Here is a 19,347-nt window from a genome sequence, read left to right on the forward strand (position 1 = left end):
GTAATATTTGCACATTGCAATCTAGTAAGGCATAATAAAGTGAGGTCTGCCTGTCCTAGGAGCATACTGCTCTAAACCTCACCAGTTGCTTTCAAGGTGATGTTTGTCTTCTATTAATTTGATGAGTCAATAGACATGATTAGGGCTATGGTTATACTTCATGGTGACAATCACTGTGTGTTTTACACTCAAAAAGCCCCTTAAGATGTATGAATAGATAGATGTATGGGGGGGGTAGAGAGATAATGCATTTATTAAGCATTTGTTATGCCAGGCACATTGGGGTTACAAAGATGAAACAAAGAAGACAATCGGAATCTATACAAAGTTACAAAAAACATCTTAGAAACAATTACTTTGTGCTAGACACTGTGGGAGGCCCTCAGAATCATAAAAAAGAACTCCTGCCTTCAAGGAGTTTGTTATCTCCTGGGATGGGGAGTGAGTAGGGCAGCCACTGGGCATCAGAGGTACCATGTATTTATCTCATTTGAGGTAAATGGAGATATTTCATTTGAGCTATCTGATTTCTCTCCTCTGGTCCTAATAAGAAGCCTTTGGAAAGGAAGCTTGGCATGATGACTCCAAAGCAGAGAGCCTGGCTTTGAGATCCTGGGCAAGGGACTTAAGGGCTCAGGACAGGGCTCTAGAGAACCCTCTAAGACTCCAAGTTGTTGAGAAAATGCTGCCCTGCCTTGGTGAAGGGAGTCTCCTCATCTGGGAGTTTTCTATAGTAGAGAAATCCCCCTTCTAGTCCCTGAACTCAACTGATGTGGATACAGTGCTTTAAGAGATGCATTAGATGGTGATCTCATGGGTGTGGGCACTTCCTCCATTGGCTCAGGCCAATGAGGAAGGAGTGGAGTGAATGGATCGGATGCAAATCTTGGTTCTGCTACCTAGTGCCTATATGACTTTGGGCACCTTTAATCACTCTGGGCCTCAGTTTCCTCATCTGTGAAATGAAAGGTTTGGATCAGATATCCTCCAAAGTTCCTTGCAGTTCTAGTCCTGAGGACCTATGATTTCACCTAATGACTTCTCATCCTGTGCAGCTCTCGTCCATGTCTTTCTCTTGATTCTCCTCGCCCAGCACACTGAAGGCCTTCCTCTGTTTCTTTACTTCCTTCTGGGGTACTTCATAGGCCTCGGACTGTCCATCTGTTGTCTCTGTTATTATTCAGCAAAGTCTGGGGTACCTGTTGTTGGGCCTGTGATGATGGGGAGGGGTTTCTTTTCAGGTGTTGGTTGGATTTATGAGCTCCTTTCTAGCTCCAAAATTCTCTATTTCTTGTTTTCACCATGTGACTGTCCCGCCATCTTTGACAGTCACACATGTCCTTTTCCTGTCACCATTGGCAATGTGCCTTGGCTTATTTACAGCAATTCAATTAACCAAAATTATATCTTTCCTTTGCCATTTGGGTCATCTTCAGAGATTAGGATTCTTTAGCTAGAGTGTACATTACTGGATGACAGAGACCAAAGAGTACATAGGCTCATTTCTCCTAACTCTCATCTGCTTTTCATACTGTTACACTTATTCTCCTGATAAAGAACAGATAGGATCATATCATTCTTCCTCTCAGTAATTGTTAGTGGCTTCTGTTTGCATCCAAAGGAAAGTTCAGACTCATTTTTCTGGTATTCCAAACCTCCCAAAATCTGGTACTATCTTATCTTTACTAGCTTTCTTAATTTAGAACTGGGACAAGTTGAGAAAACATCTAACTTTTCAAGAATGTCAGTTTTTCATTAATCGGCTGTTCTAGTGGAAACAGGGTGGGCTTTGGCGTCGGGAGCTACATTCACTAGCTCATGACCCTCTGTGGGTCCCTTAATCTCACCAGGCCTCTGTAGAATGAGTATAATCATAGAACTTTCTCCCCCAGGGTTGTTGTGAGACTCAGATAAGATAATGTTTGTAAAATGCTATCTCAGTGGCAGTTCCTGGGGGTAGAATTGTAAATTTGCTCTGCTGGACTGTGACATCACTTCCCTGATGCTGAGTTAAACCTGGCTTTCGTGTGGGCAGAGGAGACCATGTATGGAAAGTGATCAGCAAAGCTTAAAGTATTGCAGAAATGTCAGTGATTCATTCATTCATAGTTCTCCATTCCTTTAATTTATTTATTGTCTAGCCTGTGATTTCTTTAGAATAGGAGACTCCTGGGAGAGGAAAGTCCCTCTGCCAGTGCAGGTTGGAAGCTTCCTCGCAGCATTTCTAATCTTCCAGAGTTGTCTGGGGCACTGAGAAGTTCCGTGATGGGCCCAGGGTCACACGGCCACTTCTGAGACCTAGTTTCTCCAGGATCTGAATCCAGCCATCTCCTCCTGGCTCTCCACTGCTTCTGATGAACTGAAACAAAGCCAGCTGCCTGCCAGTTCTCTTTCTTTGGGGTCCCACAGTTTCAATGCCCTCCTTGCTTTCTGTTTCATTCTGTACATTGTCTCAGAGCTGGGCAGCTGCTTCCTCCTTGGGCAATGGGGCTTCTTGAAAAAGCCAAGGGTGTTGTACCTTTTCATTTTCTCAAGTGTTTATGCAAACGATGCTCTCAAAGGGGGCTGCAACCGAACAAAAGAATAATTACATCTGCAAGTCTGAAAATTAAAAAGCAGCTGACATGGGGTGAATGGTGAATTAGAAATGGAATCCATTCAGCCATTCATTCATTTCTTCATTCACCACATGGTTCCTGAGCCCTAGGGGAAGCACAGAGCAGTGCTTGGTGAAGCCAGGTTGTCTCTTCTGTGCCTAGCACCTTTCTGGTTCAATCCCAACCGCAGCAGACCCTGGAGAGCTGCCTCTAGGCCAATGTCTAGCTCAATGCTTTGCTCAGAAAGTGCCTAATGAACATGTGTCAAATCTGTTGAGATGGCCAGTCAAACCCTTACCTGGATGCAAGGTGTCCACTAGGCAGTGGAAAGAATATAGGATTTAGAGATGGAGGAGGTGGATTGGAACAGCAGTTCTACCACTGGCTGCCAATGGGACTGTGGGAATTCTCTCCATCTTTGTGGGCTTTGACTTATAAAAATGAAAGCATCAGACTAGATGGCCCCTGAGGTCTCTTTCTACTCTAAATTTATGAGCAGGATTAATCTTCATCTCAAGAAATCCACCTGATAATCTACCGAATAATCCATTATCTTGAGAAATCAGATTGCTTGGTGGAGGGCAGACAGAAGGGGAGTCTATGGTTTGAGATCCTTTGAGATTTCCCAAGTTTGTGGACAGTATAATAAAATGAATTAATTCAACATATATTTGTTGAGAGTCTATTTACCTAGATAAAACTGGACAAAAGGAAAAACTTGGTAATTTTAAGAGCTATCTCAAAGTAGAATGGGCCACTTTGGGAGGTTGTGGCTTTTTAAAAAAAATTAATTAATTTAGTTAAAAATTAATATGCATTTATTTTCTCTCCACACCCTATCCCCATTGGAGAAAAAAAAGGTAAAACAAAAACCGTGTAACCAAAATGTAGTCAAGCAAAATAAATTCCCATATTGGTCAAGTACAAAAATGTATATTTCATTTTGTATCTGGAGTCTATCCCTCTTTGTCAGGACATAAGTAACATGCTTTGTAATTGGTCATTGCATTGACTAAAATACTAAAGTCTTTCAAAGTTGTTTGACTTGACAATATTGTTGTTAGGATAAAAAATGTTCGCCTAGTTTTGCTCATTTCACTTGGCATCAGTTCATACAAATCTTCCTAGGTTTCTCTAAAACCATCTCTTTCGTTATTTTTATGGCACAATAGTATTCCATAAGGGCAGCTAGTTGTGTGACCATTGGCAAATCATTTAGCCCTGTTTGCCTCAGTTTCCTCATCTGCAAAATGAGCTGGAGAAGAAAATGGTAAACTACTCCAGTATCTCTGCCAAGAAAACTCCAGATGGGGTCACAGAGAGTCAGACACATCTGAAATGACCCAACAGCACCAAAAACAATCCATAACATTCACAGACATAATTTGTTTTGCCATTTCCCAAATGATTTCCCTCCCCCACTTAATTTCTAGTTCTTTGTTGTGACTTCTTCATTTGAGGTTTTCAAGGGATTCCTGGATGACCATTTGTTAGGGACATTGTAGGTGGGAACCCTATTCCAGGGAAAGTTAGCTAGAACCCCTGGGTGGGGTTAGTTTACACATAGGAGAGCATTTGCCTTAAAATGGAGGTGATGACCAGTGGCCGAGGAAGCTGTGCTGTTAGGCTGTAGTGACTCTGGTCATGCCAGGAGGTTTGACCCCGGCTAACCTGGGAATTCCTACTTCCCCCTCAGATCTCTTTGGATGACGGTTCTTTCTGAACCTGGGTCAGGTAAGCCACCCTAGGCGTATAGCCCTCTCCATAGCTCTAATTTTGTGCCATGAATAGCCTCTTCCTGGAGGACTGTCTAAATCCAGAATAGAAAGCCTGAAAGCCCAGGGACCTTCCAAAGAAGGCAGTTATTAGTCACCTAGGGACATTTGCAGGGTTTTTTTCCCCTCATTCTTATGAATAGCCCAATCACCTTCTTTCTACTACATAACCCTAACTTTGTAGGATTGTCAAAATGTTAAAAAAAAATGGGGCAAGTAAGTTGGGGGAACCAAAGAAAAATTCCACAACAATTATGTCCATATGGCATTATAATTTCTGAATCTTAAGGCAGATAATTTTTTTAAAAGAGTCAGTAACAAAAGCTGTTTCAGGGAGTTGTTTATCAAAGTGATAGCAAAGTGGAAACTGTAATTTATTACAATTCTTTTTTTTAAAGCAAGTGAATGACTTAGCAGAGAATTGAAAGCAGCAATTTTCCTGACTTCGATAGCCATGAACACCCAATGGTTCTTGGGACATTAATTGTCCAATGATCACTTAGTACAGAGTGGAAGCATAATAATTCTATTTCATTCCCAACAACTTGATTGTCAGTCAAGAAGGTTACTGGGATGTGGGGCTTTGTTCAGAGAGGCAGAGCGACTGAGAGGTGACCAAGGAGGTGACAGTTCCAGTGGCCTGGGGGAGATCACATTTGGTGTCTCGTTTGTAGCTCCAGGCACTTCAACTTAATATGGAGTAGCTGGAAAGGGTCCAGAGCATGGCAAACAGGAAAGGGAAGGGTCTTGAGTCCATGTCACATGAGGGTGGGTTGAAGGAGCTGGCAGTGTTTTTAGTCTTGAGGGAGACATGGCAGCTACCACATGGGAAGGGATTGGATTTGTTCTGCTTGTCCCAAGAAGGAGAACTAGGAGCCATGGGTCCAAGTTTCAATTCTACCTCGATGTTAGGAAAGGTCTTCTAACACTAAGTGCTGTTCTCCAGTGGAACAGGCTACTTGCTGAGCTCTTGGGCACCTCCTTCAGCAAAGGCTGGACAACAGTGTATGTCAGAGAGACATTCACATTCACATATGGGCTGTACTTCATGGCCTCTGAGGTCCTGGCCAGGGTTAAGAGCCATGATCAACACCTGTTTACAGTTTAACCGCAGATTCTGGTGTCTTTTGGGTGATGTTCAGTGACATCTCCATGGTGCTTTGAGGTTTGTAAAGCATTATTCCTTTTTGCCATTCAGCACCCCTCTGTAGGAAGTTCTGAAGTTCTCATTGTCCCCATTTTATAGCTGAGGAGACTCAGGAAGGGTAAGCCACTTGACTGGGGTATTATGACTAGAATTTGTCAGTGATGCATCCAACCTAGGTCTTTCTGATTCTACAGCTAGCAAGACAGTCAGTCAACAAACACTGATTAAATTTCTACTGGGGGTCAGTTCCAGGGACACAAAGGAAGATCAGAGTCAATCTCTGCCCTTGAAGAGTTCACAGTCTAATGGGGGAGACAACATATGAACAACTATGCATGGACAAGTGCATAGACAGGATAAATAGGAAATGATCCACAGAGAGAAGGTTCAACAATTGAGAGGAATTGGGAAAGACTTCCTGCAGAAATTTGGAGGAAGCCTGGCGCCCAGAAAGTTGCAGTTGGATTCAGTGTATATTTAAATTTGAATGACAAGGAGTTGATTTCCTGTGGGGCTCAGTGGTGAAGGTTTTGTCCAGGCCCTGCTCTGTCCTAGTACCAAAGTGAATCTTGGGGTAACCCTATGGCAGAAGGGAGATATGGACGTGAGCAGATGTAATCATAGTAGTTTTGGTAACTTTTGTTCTGTCCTAATGCTGAAAATGTATTCCTGAAAAGTCACGGATGGGACTCTGGACCTGGTGCCATGAAGAGGGTTTGACCCTCTACCTATGATATTACCTAAGTATGTGATTGTGGGCAATTCTGAAAGCCTCGGTGTTTCATCAAGGAAATGGGTAAAATCCCCATAGTATCACTCTCACTGTGCTGTGCAGCTCAAAGGAGATAATACATGGAAAGAACTTAAAACATCTTGAAGTGCTATAAAACAGCTGCAATTAGCATGACTCCTGAAGGGAATAAATTCTGTACTCTTTGGGATGCTTTGGTAAAGTCTGCTGAGGTGGGCTGGGAAGAGGGTGGATGAGGGCTCTAGTCAGGAAGAAATGATGACACTGTTAGTAGCCCAGTACAGGAAAGAGTGAAGAGGTAGAAACAGCCTTGGAGACCAGCCCATCCCACCCTTCAGGGGAAGGAAGAAAAGGCAGAATGGGGGCATGTGGGGGTGCTGCCATTATCCACCTGCTAGGAGAACTGGGGAAAGCGAGACTGGAGAGTTGGTAAGTGTCTGGGATGGACTGCTTGTATTGGGAGTATTACAATAGGGTAGTGGAAAGAATACTGTTCAGACTTGGGTTTTGAGACCTGGCTTAGAAGTTACACCACACTGCACGATGTCCTGGTATTTCTTGTGTGACTCTAGTAAGTGCATTAACTTCCTTGAATCTCAGTTTTGTCATCTATGAAACGGGCCAATAATACCTCTAATACTGACTTCATAGGACTCAAATGATATCAATTAGGAATTAGGAAGGCCTGGGTTCAAGTCCTGTCTTGGACAGATATTGGCTGGGTGGCCTCTCATTGACCTTAGACAGTTCTCAAAGCTTATAAGTTATGGAGAAGTTTGCTAACCTTCACTGCCAGAGGGAATTTTCTCCCTGAGAATTCCTTCTACCAAGAAATCACAGGTCCAGTAAAAATAATGATCATTATTAATAACAGTTCAGAGAAAGTGAATGAATGAGTCCCTGGAACCAAGTGGACACTTGACCAAGTTGGCTTTTGTGGTGGCTATTCACAAGATCTGTTTCTTGAGTAGAGGATACATATATTGGATTCTGCCCAATTTTCTGGGTCCAGAAAAAAAGGATCCAGCATCTCCAGTGAGCTAGAGACCTGGGTTCAAAGTAGGGTGAAATAGCAAGAAAGGACAATGAAAATAGGAAACACCCCAAAGAGACTGGTAGATGCTTTCAATCTTTGCCAAGCCGATTGAGTAATATGCATTTATCCTCGTAATTTCCCTCGACTCTGTGTGTGTGTGTGTGTGTGTGTGTGTGTGTGTGTGTGTGTACCACCAGCTTCCCTCTTGCTGCTGCACAAGTCGCTGCATGTATAGTGAGGGAGTGTTACCATGCAGAGTGGAAGGAACTAGACAGATCTCCAAAGTTAGAGTGCCAAAAAGGGAATCCACCTTTGTGCTGTGGTTTGTTTTTCCAGGCTGGAATTGTAGCAGTAGAAAGTTACTGAAGTAAAGTAGGTGGTGGGAATGGGGGAGGGGAGCCTTCCACAGGGAGCTGCCTTGTTGAGTCTGTCATGATTATTTTTCGTCACTAATAAGTAAATATTCTTTAAAAATTGTGCTGTTCCTCCTTGCCCCTGATGTAACTTCAGCAGCTGAGTGTGTCTGTGGCTTCATGATCTCACCGATGGGGGTGATTCTCAGGGGTAGAGGTTAGGACCCATCTGTGCTTTCTCATTTTGTGATATTCTGGCAGGAGGACCCAGAATTATGAAGTTAGAGATGGTTGAATAATAATAATTATTATTGTCACAAGACAATTTAAATAATTAGAATATTTAACCTGGAAAATCAAAGACAAACACTGTCTTCAAATATGGCAGAATGGAAGGGGATTCCATTTATTCTGGTGCCCCAGAGGGCAACAGTACCACTGAGCAGAAATAAAAAGGAGGCAGATTTTGGCCCAAGTAGACACAGATCTGTCTGTAAAGGGAATGGGTCACCTTGTTAAAGACTGAGTTACCCTTCCATGGGATCATTGAAGAAGAGCCCTCTGATAGGGCATTTGATTTTAGACAGATCTATGCGTTCTTTGGGATAAGGAACTTTCAGTGAGGAAGCTTCCTGTACCAATGTAGATTTTCAACTTCTCTTAGAGAGTTGTGTGGAAGGGGTGGGATGGGGGCAGAGGGAGGAGACAAGAGGTTAAGGGACTTGTCTAGGGTGATGCAGCAACTGTGTCAGAGACAGGTCTTGAACTCATTTCTCCTGGACCCTGAGGATAGCCTTCCATATCCATGACTACACTCCAGCTCCTGCCAGAGGCTGGAGAGAAAGCTCCAAGCTCTGTAATCCAAGTAGAAAATTCTCACCTGCCTCTTTTATCAATATTCAGTGGAAAATCTGCCTAACCCCCTGGAGGCTCTCCTCTAGGTCTTTTCACCTTCAATGATGACTGGCACAGGTGCTCCAACAGGGGCTTAATAGGAACCAAAGCAACCAAGCAAGCCCTCTGTCCTGCCAGGGCAACTTGGAAGCTTTCCTTAATAATTACTTAATTAACTTATCTATCCATTCATTCATTTGTCACTTATTTATTCATTTGTTAATTTGAGCATTTCTTTATTTGCTTGCTTATTTACTTATCTGTCTTTCTGTTCACCCATTTATTTATTTATTTGTCCATCTATCTGCTTCATCTTGTCACAGATGGTCTTTACAAAGGTATCATCGAATGGAACCACCTTATGAGCAGCCTGTCCAAAAAAGTGTGAGCTCTCCATGCTGGAGGGAAAGGCCAGTGTAGGTCAAGGACCCAAAACCTGGCCCTGAAACTTTCATTCCTCCATAAGGTGCGCTCATTTCCCTGAACCTCTCCCTCTTTTCTCATGATGTGGCAAAGTCAGAAACTGCAGAGTCTTGCTCCTGGGTTGTTTCAGTCATGTCAGACTCTTCACCACCCCACTGGGGTTTTCTTGACAAAGCTGGAGCAGTTTGTCATTTCCTTCTCCAGCTCATTTTACAGATAAGGAAATGGAGACAAGCAAGGTTAAGTGACTTGCCCAGGGTCACACAGCTAATAAGTGTCTGAGGCCAGATTTGAACTCAGGGAGATGAGTCTTCCTGACTCCAGGCCTAGTGCTCTATCCACTGCACCACCTAGCTGCCTTAGACAGCAGCTTATCCATCATGCCACCCAGAACAGAGATTTCTTCTCCACCATCCCCGATAGGGACATCAAAGGATGCCGAGAAGAGGCATCTTTTTGAATACTTGGAGATGGAGGCACCACTTCTTTACAAGAAAATTTATTCTCTTTTTGACCAATTCCATTAGCAAGTTTGTCAGATGGAGTCAAAATCTGCCTCCATCTAAGTTCTGCCCAATGAGCCTTTAGGTTTTCTGGAGTCACCAAGAATAAGCCTTGTTTCTCTTCCTTTCTTCACACCATCACCATGTGTCCCCTTGCATCCTTTGCTTTCCAGGTCAAATATCCATGGTTCTCTGAACTGTTCCTCATATGACCACATTAATGATAATACTGATGAACTGTAACTTCATTCATGAGGCTTCTTCTCTTGTAAGAGATTACAACCTGTCTAGGACTCAGTCGACAATTTTTGAGAAAGACTATGACTGAAAAAGTCACCACCTCGTAGCCGGTCTGGTGCGGAAGGATCCCACATGTAGCAAACCGGTCCTGAAGTGGCAGGCAGAGAGATTGCCAGCTTGGGAGGACAGTGGACAGGCAGACAGAAAAACAGACAGACGGTGTGTCAGACACTAGCTATTCAGTGTGGCCACAAGACAATCCCTGCTCTCAAGGAGTTTGTATTGTAGTAGGGAAGGGACCTGAAGAGGGGTGAGTGGGGGGTGGCCTAGTTTGGAGTTGGTGGTCTGGAAATGAGGTGGAGATATGGTGCTAGCTTATGTCCCTTAGTGGCTGTGATTCCGTTTTAGGCTTCCTGACTTCCCCCTAGCAAGCTCCTCCCTCCTTCTCCCACTTCCTTTGTCCTACATTTTGCTCTTCCTAGCTTTGCCTCATTCTCTGGCCTCACCCCCCTCACTTCCCCAGCAGGCTTAATCAGTCAATCACCAGATATTAATGAAGCACCCACTACCTGCTTGACACTGTGTCAGGGCCTGGCAATCTGCAGAAAGTGGTTTGTGAGTTCCCCATGTCTGGAAGGGGAAAGGGTCACTGAATAAACCATCTCTAGCACAGAGAAGGGCCTCCCCCAAACAGATATTTTCTCGTCTTTGAAAACAGTTTTGTTGTTGGCAGGGCCATGAGTATTGAAAATGTTTTTAGTGAAGGAGGTTGTACCAGATTAATCTGAGTCATTGGTTCCATGTATACATAATCTAAGAATCTGGAGGGCATGAGTTCATAAAAATATTGTAGTGAATGAATAGAAGGGAAGTATTCGTTAATTGCATACTATGTCCCAAGCATGCTGGGGGTTCAGAGCCAATTGGGTCTAGGTTTGTCAAGTGAGTCTTAAAAAAGATTCCCTCATGGCAGTCACTTGAATGCCCAACAAATCAAGGGAGAAGAGAATTCTGTTGGGATCATCTACCATAGCTTACAGCGATGGTGTATTCATAGAATCATAGATTTGGAGCTGTAAGGGACAGAGACATCATCAAATCTAACTCCTCATGTTCCAGAGAAGGAGATGGAGACCTAGGAGGTTAAGTGAACTGCCCCGAGTCACTCAAAGACTGTCTTGCAGAAGCTATTTCTGAGACAATCTATGCCTTCCTAATGACCTGCCCTTCACCACTCGGTAGAAGATTTAAGTGACACAGACCTTGAAATGGACAGAATTAGACTTCTGCCTTTTGGTTGAATGAGGCCAAATGGAAACTTTCAAGTGTCATGACTAATGGTCCTGTGCTAGAGCTCAGGATGTGGCTGAGAGATATGCCTGGAGATAGAGACGATTTTGATTTAGAAATACAGAAAATCACACCAGATACTGATCGCATTTATCTGCACCAAAATATCCTTGAATCAGTCACTTAATTTACCTTTCACTGATTAGTGACAGCAGCCACTGAACAAAGGAAAGAGCAATGGCAGTATTTGGTGGTGTTACTCAGTCTGAGTTAGGTTTGATTCAACAGACATTTGTTATGTGCTTGCTTTAATAGCAAATGTTTGCATGGTACCTTAAGGTTCACAAAACACTATAAATATTATATCATTTTATCCTCACAAGAACTTTACATGGCATATCTTACAGATGAGAAAAGAGAGGTTAAAGTGATTTGCCCAGGGTCACACAGCTAGTACGTGTCTGAGGCTGGATTTGAACTCAGATCTTCCTGACTCGAGATCCAGCACTCTATTCACTACACTACCTGACTGCCTCAGCTGTTTTTACCCTGTGCAGAGCAGGAGAGGTAGAGTGTCTCAATGACAGCCTAGCTGTCATCTGAGACCAGAAGACTCAGCTTCAAGTCCCAGCTCTGATATATACTGGCTGTTTCATCCTGGGAAAGTCACTTCAGCTCTGAGAGTCTCCAGGCAATTCTTCAAGACTGTGAGTTGCCAAACCTTCTCCATTGATGGAGGGAGTTCCTTGTTGGCTGTTCCCTAGACCAATGGAATCACTTAACTGGTAGGAGAGATGGGTAAAGCCATATTTTAGTGACTCTGATACAGGAACCAAAATGGAACTGGTCCTGCTCTTAGAGAGGGAGCATTCTGTTGGAATGCTATAGACAGATAAACACCAAGTCTTTAGGAAAGAGGAAAGGTACTCTGTACCTGTGCTCTGCTTGGAGGGAAGCAGAGATACCAAGAAGGAGAGGTGAGGAGGGTGGGCATTCCAGGCAGTTAAACACCATGAGGTCTTGAGTGGGGAAGTCATTTACCTGAGGTCATTCAGGAAGGGATAGAGTTAGGATTTGAACCCAAATCCTGTGACTCCAGGCTCTTAAGGCTGAGAAGATTGTAATGGGATTGACCTATGAGATTTCCTGAGGGAAGATTTATAGTTTCTCCACCCCTTCCTATTAATTTCCTTTTTCTTTCACCTATTATTTCATTCAGAACCTAGTGCTGTGAAACTAGCTTCCCTTGAAACTGTGTTTGAGAAATGGAAGAAAATCCTGAATGGAGGGGGCAAGGAATTAAGCATTTGGGGCCTGCTTCCTAGGCAGAAGTGAAACAGGTGAGAGCTTTTGACATGCCATGCTTCTTCCACCTTGGAGAAGAGTACTGGCAACATGATGTAGGGAGTACAGTGCTGGGCTATGGGACTGAAATCCACCGGCCTCTCTGACCTTCTGGAAATTGGCTTAATGACCAGTCAGGGTTGCTTTGAGGAAAGTGATTTGCCAATATCAAGGCACCTAAGAAAAGAAGTCACTTATTTTTTCCTGTCCCTGTTGTTGTTAGGGAGAGTAGGAAGGCATCTTGGTGGCTTCTCCGAAAAAGAGGGGTTTGAGATTGAATGAAATGAGCTCCATGTGTAGACAAGGAGGGCTGAGTCAGGCTATTATGAAATCGATGTGGCTCTTCTGTCTTCATGATGTAAAAAAGGACTAATTCTCCCCCTTTGGGGGTGATGCTAGTGGTGGTAGTGATGGTGGGGGGGCAGTAAGGAGGCTTGGTGTTTGTCACATCTTGCTATCTCAAGGGCAGGAGGCTTAATCATCACTTTCATTTCTGTCTTCCAGGGAAATCTTACACAGCTAGAAAGCAATTGAGATTTCAGAGCATTGTATCGGATGGGGAGAGGAACTGAAATGACACCATGGGCAGAAAAATCTACTCTCTAAGGAAAAGAGAAAAAAAACCCCAACAACCACTGATTGCTTAAAGACGAAACTCTTTTTTGAAGTGAATTCGTAACAAGGACAACCCTCCCATTTCCTAGGGCTTGCCTCATTCTCCTTCATCTCCTGACAATGACAAGGGACAGTAGACTGAGGCTCCCGGGGGGTGGGGGGAATGTACCTGGTCTAGCTTGGAAGTAGGCAAAGTTTACTTGGATCTGAGAATTAAGCCAGGGGTGCAGGGCACTTTGGCTGCTTGTTGCTATTAGCAATGTTGGCCAGCCTTTAGAAAGTGACCTTAGGATGGGATCTTGTGATTCTTCTTGGTTATGGAATGTTAGAGTTGGAAGGATCTGTTCCAACATTTTTGTTTTACTGGGAAGAGACTGAGACCCAGAATGGGAAAGAATTTGGCTGCAGTCATTTACATGGTGGCAAGCTGCCATCAGAACCAAGACTAGCTGCTGGGTCTTTTGAAACACTGTCCCTCTGTCCTTTCTATTAAGTCACAGAGTATGTCCTAGAGAAAAGGATAAATTGTCAAGGGATGCTTGTAGAGACGTTTTCTTTCCATGTGACGTCATGGGAATGTGTTCCTGACAGGAGCGGTATGGCTTTAAGGTCCAGGGTACAAGACCTGTCAACAATATGACTTAAATTTGAATCCAGTCCTAACCCTGACTAGCTGTGTGACTGGGAAAACCACTTCATGGCTCTGGGCCTCACTTCCCTGGAGATAATGCCACCTCTCTCCCAGGGTTGTTTTGAGACTCAGATGGCATCATGTGGGCAAAATATTTTGCCAACCTTAAAGTGCTATCCCAATATGAGCTCTGGATTTGGAAAATGTTAAAATTCTGCCTGGTCTTCAGAATCCCCAAGTTAGAAGGGCCTACTCTTTGGTCAAACTTTAAGAAAGCACCACTTAAAGCATTTGTGTGTTAATGGCTTCCTTCTGTCCTAGAGACCCTGGCAGAATTGGAGAGAAGCTGGTGCAGGGGGGAAGGGAAAAACAATTGAAGATGTGCTATCCACCCTTTGGGAGACATAAGGGACTGCAAAAAGTTAACATTGAATAGCCCAACGAGGCAACTCCACAGGCATTTCTTAAACTTAGATGATGCCCTGTGATGGGCACTACCGTGTTTCCCCGATAATAAGACCTATCCCGAAAATAAGCCCTCCCCTTACTGTGTAAGATTCCTCTAAAATAAGCCCTCCCCCAAAAATAAGCCCTATTGAGATTGCTACTGTAGTGAAGGTGATCCCCTGCACTACACGCTACATTACGGTACCCTCTGTATGCACCGTCCTCCCCGGCCCCCGTGAAATGCACGCCGCACTCCGAGCTGCATCCAATCAGAGCTGCAGCAGTGAGCGTGTCATCCTGTTCTTCCCCAGTGATTTGCTTATTGAATAAAGGTACATTTTTTTGTTCACATTTACCTGTTTATTAAAATTGCTGTCAATGTTCATTAAAATAAGCCCTCCCCTGAAAATAAGCCCTCTGGTGTTTTTCTGTCCAAAAAAATTAATAAGACAGTGTCTTATTATCGGGGAAACACGGTAGGAGGGAATAAAGCAGTACCTGCCCTCGGGGAGGTTCAATTTCAACTGGAGTTACTTTTGTTCCACTAAGTAAAAGATCGACCCATATTTATTAAGCACCTATGTGCCATGCATTGTGTGATCACCAAGTGATCATCTCGTCTTCATTCTTCATTGATAAAGGGAAGTGGAGCTTGGGAGTGATGAGAGTGGGATGGAGGTGATCAGCATAGGCATCCAGGAGGAGGCAAGGCCATGGCTGCATCTGGAAAGATGTTCATTGATTCAGCAGTCATGTAGCAAGTATCTCTTATGTGGAGAGCTGTGATCGATGGAAATTGGGGATGAGAAGGCAAGAAAAGCTTCCAGATAGAAACAGAGAATTCTGTGTCTCCAAACTGAACTTGTCATATTCTACCCCCACCTTTCCTTTTCTCTTAGTTTCCTCTTTTCTCTCCATGGGTTCCTCTAGTCAGCCAGACTCAACATCCCAGATGTTGCTTTTGACTCCTCTCTCAGATTCCATGTTCCAGTGCAACTACCCACAGTTTGTGGGTATTGTGCTGCTCTCTCTGCCCCCTAGGCATTTGTTCAGAGCATCTCCAGAGCCTATCATACCACTCCCACTTCTCTGTTCACCGAATTCTCTTCTTTCAAGATTCATCTCTGGTACCACTTCTTCCATGAAGCCTGATGTCCCCACCAGCACAAGAATGAAAACGCTCTCCCTCTTCAAACGTTCTTAAAGCATTTTCTCTGGGTCTTTCTTTTACCTTTAGCAAATTCTAGTTAACTACACATTACCTTGAGTTACAACTTTTATGTGTGTGTCTTTTGTTTTTTTTTTTTATTCTGGCTGAATCTTAGAAGAGGTGGGAACTATTGTTTCACACTTTTCCCCCCCTTTTAACCATACCCATCGCCAGATCCAGCCCTGGGGATGCCCAGAGTCATTTCATGTTTCACTATCTCAGCAATCTGTGATTCCATCTGTGGATGGGAATTCCCTCCACCCCAAGGCAGATCACACCCTGTTCATGCCTTTAATGAGTGGCTTCTGACCAAAAAATCCATCACCTTGTGGCCAGCCCTCTGGGGATGAGTGTTGCAGAAGTTAGCTCATCTGGTCCATTGGCAGGCCAGTCCTCAGAGTCATTATGGAACTGACCAGAGCCTGGGCTTTTATCACATAGCTGCCTCCAGGCTCCGAGGAGACACCCAAGTAGGACTTAGCGGGATATGTCATAGGAGGGCTTTCAGTAAATACTGGTATGGGGAGTTCCCCGTCATCTTGACGAACTTGTGTTAGTGTCCCTTTGTTTGGGACTCTGGGTGCATCTTTCTATGGTTTTGCTGAAGAGATGGCATTATTAGAGTCAAAAGAGTTCAAATTCTGGCTTTGGCATCCTACTTAGGATGTGTGTGTGACCTTGGGCAAATCACTTAACCTCAGCTTTCTCATCTGTAAAATGGAGAGATCAGACTTGATAATCCTTTTCAGTTCTAAATAGATAGTCTTATCGTCCCTCATCTATCTGTACGTTACTGAGAGTAAATGGCTGAGCTCCTTCATCTCTTGGGAATGAAGTGACCATTTTAGATCAAGATTTCTTAATCCAGGGTCCAGAGATACTCAGGGGGCCCATGGGTTTCAGGAGAGGCTTGAAGTTAGGTGAGAAAGTAACTTCTAACTGAAATAAAATTAGCATTTACTTCAATTAGGAATTTTTAAAAAAGCAATATTCCGAGAAGGGGTCCCCAGGGCTTGCCAGATTGCCAAAGGTATCTATAAGATAAAAAAGTTAAGAACCCTGGTTTAGATTGTACATAAAAACCCACTCTTTGTGCTAAGCCTCACAAAGACAGTCTTCATCAAGTATTCGGACCTATTTGCCTCCCCTCCCTTTTTGAGGATGAGTCAGAGACCAGAGAGTGGATATTGGCCCATAAGGGACACCTCTGCAGTACCATAGACTCCTGAGTACTGCTTCCCTCCTTCTTCACCCCAGCACCAGGACCATGAAGGAGAAGTGACAGCTCCAGTCCCCATTCTGAGGGGACAATGGCAAATGCCCTCAATTGTGTAGTTTCACATATTCCATTTGTGGGAGTTCCTAAATTCCAGGCCACTAGAGAGAATGGGGGAATTCTGGGGTGTCTGTGTCAGGTTTGCCTCTCTAGTAACCCCATGTTTGAGCTGTAGGACCCATCCTTTAGAGACACAAAGGGAGAACCTGTTCAGTGCTAACATCTTGAGGACAAGATGCTCACACTCATTTCCCTTCAGAGCTGGGGGAGTATCTATTAAGGGAAAAAAGCATCACTTGGGGAGAAGCCCCCCACTTTGCCTTGTGCTGTGACCATAGGTTATTCAGGATGTGCTGATCCAGTGGGAATGGGGTTAGTTGCCTCTAAAATAATCTTGAAGGGAGATTTTCTGGGAAGTGCCAGCCTTGGGTTTTCATTGTTAGCAGCCCCAAATTCATTTTTCTTTCAAGGAGTATTCAGACCCTCAGCATAGTGCCATTAGCCTGAATGACTGACTATACGGGTCTCTAGGATGAAAGTAAGTCTCACCACAATGTTCAAAAATAGCCTCTCCAGCAATCCCAAATTCATTTCCCTACTTAGGGGAGTCTAAATCAGAGTGTGGCATTATTAATCTGAGGGATTATGTAGAAACCTGAGTGAAGATCACTGGAAAGTGAAGGAAAGTGTATTGATTGTTTATGGGTTCTTACTGTGTTTTCTGAGGGAGTGAAACAAAGGCTGTCCAGAATCTAATGTGCACTGTTACCTTAGGCACTTACATGAGGTCTGGGGGCATTCCCCAGGCTTCTATTGTTCCCCATATAGGAGCTATATTCCAACATTTCTCTGAGGTAACTCTATGTATGAACAAAATAAGACAAAAAATAATGATTCTCTCCCCTCTTTCCCCCCTGCCCCCACAGGAAACTCCCAAGTTTGGATCCAGTCTGTGAAAACCCAAAGCAGAGGGTCCTGGGCTACTGGTTAATTTACATTAATGAATGAATAAATGAATAACTAATTATTTGAAGGCCTTTCAAAAGAATGTGCTACATAATAACCTTGCTATTTAGGATGTCCCTTTATGTCCAAAATACATTGTTACTTTTGTCAATTGTAAAATGGTTACTTTGTATCTAGTCAATTCAACAGGCGTTTATTATGCAGGAGGCACTGCGCTTGGAGTGGGGATCTGGCTTCTGAATTGATTGATGGATGGAGCATGATTAGTCCTTCAGTCCAATTGGGATGAAAACCTTCAGGATAACTGAAGAAGACAGTGGAGCGGATGCTTGGGCCCTCCAGAGAAGGGTCACTGGGAGACAGACACTGAACGTGAGCGGCTTCTACAAGGACAGCCACAAAGTCTGTCCCACCCGGCTGCTGAGGGTCCCACATTCTTCCCTCTGCTCTGACTCAGAGCAGGTCTCATAATTGAAATGCATCCAGCTGCCTTCTGTCCCAAGTCAAGTGGTCCATGGAGCTCTTCCCCCCCACCCGTATTCTTCAAAAGCAGAAGTGGGCATTGTGCAGACGGGAGAGACCAGGGACCATCATTTGCATGTTTTCTTCAGACTGTTAGCTGTCACAAAGGATTGAGGTTTCATTTCCCAACAAATGAACATTCAATACAGTGCTGGAGGGAGGGTGAACTTTGGGCTAGTGTGTTTTTCCTCTGTTGGGACGTTTAATGCGTGCCTTGTCATGAAGGACTCTGAAAATTAATTCCAGATCCAACTCCCACCAGCAAGCAAGGCAGTCGGGATGTTTTAAATGGGATATTTCAAATTGTTCTTGATTGGGCGCTCAGAATCCTTCCCATGTATGTGTTAGTGTGTTCTTCCAGCATTTGGGGGATATCGGTAGGTGGCAGGTACTGCTGAGTAAGTGAGTCACTGTCACTTTCATGATAAAGCCTCCCATAAGTGAGTTGGGCTACCTTGGGAGCTAGCCCTTTCTCTAGAGATCCTCACTAAACATCAGAATGAGCAGCTGTTTGAGGGGTGGAGTATGGAAAGGATTCCTGTTCAGGTGTAGGTTGGGGGTAGAGAATCTCTACAGGTCCTTCTGCCTCCAGGATTCTTTGAGCTTGACCTCAGTCTAGGCTGTCCCACATCCCAAAATGTACTCTTTCCTCACCCCTGCTTTACTGGGTGCCTAGCAATCTCTTCAGAAGGGGCATGTGATTGGTCACCTAAAGGTGTCCAAACATGATCCTGCTAAGTTCAATACAGAAGAGAGAGGTGCATCGCATGTCCTGTCACTGGAGGAAAATTGTTTTGTAATCAAAGCTAAGCCAGGCTTAATAGCACGTGACATGACTGGACCTCTTGTCGCCTCAGTTTCCTCATCGTACCATGAGGAGGTTGGAGACCACTCCGAGCTCTCTTCTGCCACTACATCTCTTGACCCCATGGCAGTAGACAAAGGTATGCTCTGGATCGAATGCTCCAAGAATGACAAGAGATCCTAGAATCCAAAGGCTTTTCCACTGGGGGAGGAAAGACTCCCACCTGCAGGAAACCTTGCTCCCAGTTGCTGGTGTCTTCTGCCCCTTTAGATTGTCTTGTGTGCAATGGAGATGTAAGCCATTTAAATCTCAGCATTACAATACCTGCACTAATGCTTGTTGGATTGAACTGAGTAATAGAATGTAAGTTCTTCGAGGGAAGCAGCTGCTTCATTTCTTCCATTACTGTGTAGTCAAGGAACTGAATAAGCTCATTCCTAAGGTTCTCTCCATCCCCCGTTCTATGATCTCATGATTCTCAGTGCCTGGCTCTTGTCCTGTATTTGGTGGGTCAGGCAGTCA

At 44.1% G+C, this 19,347-nt stretch overlaps 2 long non-coding RNA genes across 3 annotated transcripts in view; one reads left to right on the forward strand and one right to left on the reverse strand.

Moving 5' to 3' along the window:
• The window catches only part of LOC138161798 (uncharacterized), a 52,348-nt gene extending 33,021 nt beyond the window's left edge, over positions 1–19,327 (forward strand). For both annotated transcript variants that reach the window (XR_011168470.1, XR_011168469.1), the window contains 2 exons: positions 12,229–12,349; positions 12,858–19,327. This is a non-coding gene — a long non-coding RNA (uncharacterized lncRNA). The remainder of the gene's footprint in view (positions 1–12,228; positions 12,350–12,857) is intronic.
• Positions 194–19,347, reverse strand: part of LOC138161799 (uncharacterized) — a 35,114-nt gene continuing 15,960 nt past the window's right edge. The window contains exon 5 of the long non-coding RNA XR_011168471.1: positions 194–2,565. This is a non-coding gene — a long non-coding RNA (uncharacterized lncRNA). The remainder of the gene's footprint in view (positions 2,566–19,347) is intronic.

Source organism: Petaurus breviceps, unplaced genomic scaffold (genome assembly GCF_028583685.1).
Source record: "Petaurus breviceps papuanus isolate PSGF00001 unplaced genomic scaffold, PetGlider_PUasm1.0 185, whole genome shotgun sequence".
NCBI lineage: Eukaryota > Metazoa > Chordata > Mammalia > Diprotodontia > Petauridae > Petaurus > Petaurus breviceps.